Here is a 6,257-nt window from a genome sequence, read left to right as displayed (position 1 = left end):
GAATCCCAAGTACTGGGCGCAGCCAATTAATATCTCCCAATAACTTTTGAAAATCACTTAAGGTTTTGAGATGATCTCTTCTAATTTGCAACTTTTGGTGCCTAATTCTATGTTGTTCTAATATGGTCCCTAAATATGAAATAGGAAAGCACTTTTTAATTTCTTCTGGGGCTATTTGCAAATTGTATAGTCTCAAACCCTCCTGTACTTTTAAAAAGAATTCATCACATTCAGCAATACTAGGAGCTGTTAAAAGGAGACCATCCATATAATGATATAGAATATAACTGGGGTATTCTCGACGGAGGGATTGTAAAGAACAAGCTACAAATTCTTGGCATAAAGTAGGACTATTTATCATTTCTTGTGGTAAGACTGTCAATTGATAATGCTTAACAGGTTGAGCATGATTAAGAACAGGAACTGTAAAAGCAAATTTATCTCTATCGTGCAATTGTAGGGGAATGCTTAAAAAAAAAAAGTCTTTAAGATCTAGCGCCATTAAGGGCTAATTCTGAGGAATAAGAGCTGGAGAGGGGAGTCCCAATTGCAATGCTCCCATACGTTCAATACATTTATTAACCTCTCGTAAATCAGTTTACATTCTCCATTTTCCAGATTTCTTTTTATAACAAAAACAGGAGAATTCCAGGGTGAGGTAGAGGGCTCTATATGACCAAGTTAGAGTTGTTCTTGTACTAATTGTTCTAACGCCTCGAGCTTCATTTGTGGTAATGGCCACTGCTCAACCCATTTTGGAGTATTAGTTAACCATTTTAATGGGAGTGCTCGAGGAATTTGAACAGTGGCTACTAGTTTTCTGATGGAATGGTTACAGAAGCCCCCAAAGGAAAGAGAAGATCTCTTCCCCATATATTAATAGGTATATTTACAATATAAAAGGTAACAAACACTGATCTTCCATTTTGGAATTGACATTGTAAGGGATGGGTACTCTTCCAGACATCTGCAATGGAGCCCAATCCCGATAGCATTAAAGGGCCTTTTTCTTTTTCCCAATCTTGGGGCCATTGTTCAGAAGAAATGGTTGGAACATCTGCCCCTGTATCTATTAGTCTCTCAAAGTTTTTCCTTTTATAATCAAGGAGAGAACAGGGCGAGGATCTTTGATAAGTATTTCCCAAAGTATATGTCGCCCAGTACTTCTGCATCCTCCTGTTCATTCATTAGGAAGAGCCAAAAAAGGTGATAAGGTAGGAGAAGTATTTGAGCAATATGTTCCCCAGCTAACAATGAAAGTGTGGTAGAAGTAGAGACCATAATAAAAATCTCCCCAACATAGTCAGAGTCTATTACCCCAGGAATTATTGTTAAACCTCTCAAAGCCGCATTGCTACGGCCTAATATCAAGCCAAAAGTGCCTTTAGGCAGTGGTCCAAATGCATCTCTTTTTAATTTATAAATGCCTCCCCCTGGTGACAAAAGAACATTATCAGCTAGTGGCAAATCAGCAGCAGCACTTCCTGAAGTAGCAGACCATAAGTCCGAAATCATCATCTGAGGTCCTTTTAATGGGGCATCAACTTGTAATGGTTGCTGGGAGGGAACAGGGTTGGGGCAGCTGGGATGGCAGGAGGGCAAGGAGGAGAAGTCCCCGGTATTGTTCCTGGGCCTCAAGGACTTAGGCCCACAGGATAGTTTCCCGGTATCAGGTTGCACATTTTGTCTGTTTTGATTTGCACTCATTAGTCCTATGAAGCCCCTTCCTGCATCGACGGCAAGGTCCACAAGGAGTCTTATTCCTCCCAGCAAAAGATCTGTCTTTAGGAATTGAACCTTGATCAGCTTTTAATTTCTGACACTCTCTTTTCATATAACCAGGTTTTCCACAATGGAAGCTGTTACCTCCCTTTGGTGGTCTCATAGCTTTGGCCAAGGCTGTAGCAAAGACATTAGCCTGATGTTCTGTTCCTCCTACTCCCGAGCAGGCTCTGATATATTCAGCTATAGATGCACCCTGTCCTTTTAATGGTCCCAGTATACGTTTGCATTCAGTATTTGCATTTTCAAATGCTAAAATTTATAATAATATCTCTGAAATTTTATCTTTCCCCTAATTTGTCTTTCCCCAATGAATCCAGCATAGCCAAAATAAAGGGAGATTGAGGACCGTATTGTGCTACTGCAGCTTTAAGATCTTTAAAAAAAAAACTTATATTCCAAAGGAGCATATTGAACATTTATCACATTGCCAGTCTGGATGGGAAATAATTGTGGAGGATTGATAACCTCACCAGGGGGAGCAGGCAAGTCATCATCATGAAGCATAGACAAAGGAAAGGAGAACCGACTATGTTCCCTGCCCACATCGGGCTGATTAACCACAGTGGGGAAAAGAGAAGCACAAGGAGGAGCAGAAGAGGTAGATTTTTTTTTCCCCTCCTTATGGGATTTCCACCATTCTTGGAATAGACGGATCATTTCTTTAATCTCTTTGCCCTCCTCTGACGAAACTGAAGAATCCTCTTAATCTGATTCTGAACTACCAGATGTTTCACCATTTACAGGAGGAGGCTCATTTGTATCCTTGCCTTCAGGAGATGCAGAAGCCCCATCAACGTTTGATACATCCTCCTAAATTATTTCTCCCCTCCTTGAAGCATTAGATTTAGTTTAATTACCAGTAGAGAGCAAGGTCAAAGCCTGTGTGATAGCATTACACAAAGTCCATAACTTCAAAGGGATCACATTACCCTTCTGATGTTGCTTTCTCAATTCCTTTTGAATTATTTTCCATTCCTTCAAATTTAACTGTAACTTAGTTTGATATTGAAACCAATGACAATATTGCTCCACCAAGCGAAAGAGCTCACTCAATCAACGAGTCGAGGCTTTAACGCCTATGGAGTGGAGAAGTCCTTTGACTAACTCCATGTATTGTGCCCGTAATGATGATGATGAATTCCCCATGATTTTCTGAAAGTTCCCCTGCTAGGGTGAGGAATTCCCCATGATTTTCTGAAAGTTCCCCTGCTAGGGTGAGAAATTCCCCATGATTTTCCTGAAAGTTCCCCTGCTATGGATTTAAAATCCCCCTGGGGTTACTCACCCTTTCTGTTTCACTCGAGCCCCACGTTGGGCGACAGATGTTGGAGATTACAAGTGAAATGACACAAAACAAGGCACACACACACAAGAGACAGACAATACACACACTCCGGTCAGAGGAACAGAACTGCGCAAACTATTTGTGCTTTATTATTATAAAGCCCCCCTAGGCAGAATTCAAGACTGCATGAATAAGCCTTTTCAGTACAGGGCAGGTGCATACATGTTATCACACAGCAAGAGGGAGTGGAATTCCGACCTACCTCAGAGTCTGTCCAGAGCCCTTATCACAAGAAGGAAATGTTCCCTTGTTTGCAAGGGACCATTAGTCTCAAGGCTGTGTCCATCTCTTTGGCAGAACATCTTGTTTGTAAGCAGCACGTCTCCACTTTCCCTATTGTGGCCGCATTAACCCTTCATCTATCAGTTCAGTTCAGTTTGGTTGCTCAGTTGTGTCCAACTCTTTGCGACCCCATGAATCGCAGCACGCCAGGCCTCCCTGTCCATCACCATCTCCCGGAGTTCACTCAGACTCACGTCTATCAAGTCAGTGATGCCATGCAGCCATCTCATCCTCGGTCGTCCCCTTCTTCTCCTGCCCCTAGTCCCTCCCAGCATCAGAGTCTTTTCCAATGAGTCAACTCTTCACATGTGGTGGCCAAATACTGCAGTTTCAGCTTTAGCATCATTCCTTCCAAAGAAATCCCAGGGCTGATCTTCAGAATGGACTGGTTGGATCTCCTTGTAGTCCAAGGAAATCTCAAGAGTCTCCTCCAACACCACAGTTCAAAAGCATCATTTCTTCAAAACTCAGCCTTCTTCACAGTGCAACTCTCACATGCATATATGACTACTGGAAAAACCATAGCCTTGACTAGATGGACCTTAGTCAGCGAAGTAATAGCTCTGCTTTCGAATATGTTCTCTAGGTTGGCCATAACTTTTCTTCCAAGGAGTAAGCGCCTTTTAATTTCATGGCTGCAGACACCATCTGCAGTGATTTTGGAGCCCAAAAAAGTAAAGTCTGACACTAAATATATAAAAACCGTGGTGCCCAGAATTTCATTTGTGAAACAGAGATAATTTCAATTCTGTATTGGTTCCCCACATATTAGTTATATATGTCATGTCATTAAAATTTCATTGAGATTTCATATAGGAAATGTACACAATTTCACAATTCAAGCAGGAAAATGTATGTTCGTTCTTTCATAGGTGAAATATATAGACATCATTCATGTAGAAAAATGTGTGCACAGATATCCATATGTGAAACAGACAAGATTCTGTATTTGATGAAGAAAATTATACAAGTAGATTTTCATATATGAAATGCACATTTCCTATTTCATGTAGAAAAATCTGCACCCACTTTATGCAGGAAAATTCTTTTTCAGGTATTCGTATGCCTACAGCACGATATCCAAAGCCAGTGCTCTGGAACAACCCAGAAAATATAGGGAGGGAAGGAGGGAGGGAGGGAGTTGGAGAGAGCTTGCGGATGGGTGGGTCCATGTATACCTACGGCTCATTAGTGATGATGTATGGCAGAAACCATCACAATATTGTATACTTAGTAATTACACTCCAGTTAAAGTTTAAAAAAACTTACATTTTAAGAACAATAAAAGAACAAGGGACTCTATTCGGTGCTCTGCGGTGACCTATATGGGAAAGAAATCCAAGAATGATGGGATATATACACACATGAAATTGATTCACTTTGACATACATACAGCAGAAACAAAAACAAACATTATAAAGAGACTATAGACCAATGATAATTGTTTGAAATATATTACAAGTCAAGTATACCTCCAACCTTGAATAAATAAATGGTTCCACAATTGCAGTATATATGTTTTTTAACATTATGCTAAGTAAAATATTTCATTTACAGGAAGATAAATATTTTTTTCATCACATGATGCTGTGAATTTAAAATCCCTGTGATACAGAAACAGAGTAGACTGTGGTCATTGGGCTACTGCAAATGGCCCACAATGGTCCAAGTTACCAATTTTTAGGCATAGATTGAATAAACTCATCAAGACAGATGCTGTAATAGAGGCAGGGTGGACAATGGAGCTGCAGGCCTTAGCTCAAGATGATTAGTGAAGTTAGAAAGCCAACTCGACCAACAGAAAGCCTCTCAGCAGAGTCTAGTGAAAGACCTCTTACAGTTTTCCCCCAGGGCCCCCCAGTCCCTCTGGTGCTGGGCCGGGTAATGAACTGAGGAGCTTGGGGACAGGCTGTGGCTTGCAGAATCCCAGAGCCCTTGCTGGAGCCACTCACTGGCCTGGCCCAGGTTTCCAAGCAGTGACCAACATGTCCCATCCCCACCTGAATCTGTGTGGGTCACAGTCTATGGGTCCCAGTGCCCCACTGGGGTAGCCTGAGGAGTTTTCAGTCCAGTTGCATGCTGGGCACCTGGCTCCCTCATTGGAGATGGCTGGGAAGAGTAGGGGGACCTTGGGAGGGGGCACAGAAAACAGAGCTGACTCTTCCAGCTGGGACTGGGCACTGGTGGGAGGACCAAGACTGAGTGTTAGATGAATGCTCCCAGACAGGATAGCCAGTCTGCACAGAGACCCCCTCCTCCTTACCAGGAACTTGGAGGGTGAAAGTCCAGTTTGGGACCTTTCCTTTCATAATATGAAATACTACTTGCTTCCCTCGAGGATTAAAGGAACACAGTTACTTGACCACGACCTTACCTCAAGAACACAAGATCTGGCAGCAGGAAGTTTGCAATAGCTAAGGACACTCCTCCCTCACCTTTTCTGTATGTGATTTTGCAGAGAGCTTTAGGGGATTTCACAATTTTTAAAGGCATAGGCCCCCCATCTCCTTGTATGGCCCAAACTCCCCTGTTTTCATATTGTTTGGCCTAATGATGTTGGGTACACGGGTATCCAGTAAAAGCAGCACCGTATCTCTCAAGTCTATGGAGAGTAACAGACTCTTTGAGAGAATGCCTCATTCCAAAACCACATATACTCATAAAAGTATGAGCTGTTTATTCTTCTTCTATATAAAGCAAATTAGCAGACACAAATACCTCCCTCAATTTCTAGGTGAATTTAGGACAAAGTGTGACAAAGGTTGTCATCAGGTCTACTTGAGGACTACTTACTATTTTGAAAATATTTGTAATGAACTGATTTGATAGGATACATATATAAAAT

The sequence above is a fragment of the Budorcas taxicolor genome, chromosome Y (genome assembly GCF_023091745.1).
Source record: "Budorcas taxicolor isolate Tak-1 chromosome Y, Takin1.1, whole genome shotgun sequence".
Lineage (NCBI taxonomy): Eukaryota > Metazoa > Chordata > Mammalia > Artiodactyla > Bovidae > Budorcas > Budorcas taxicolor.
The sequence above is the reverse complement of the archived record's forward strand: the minus strand, read 5'-3'. Positions refer to the sequence as shown.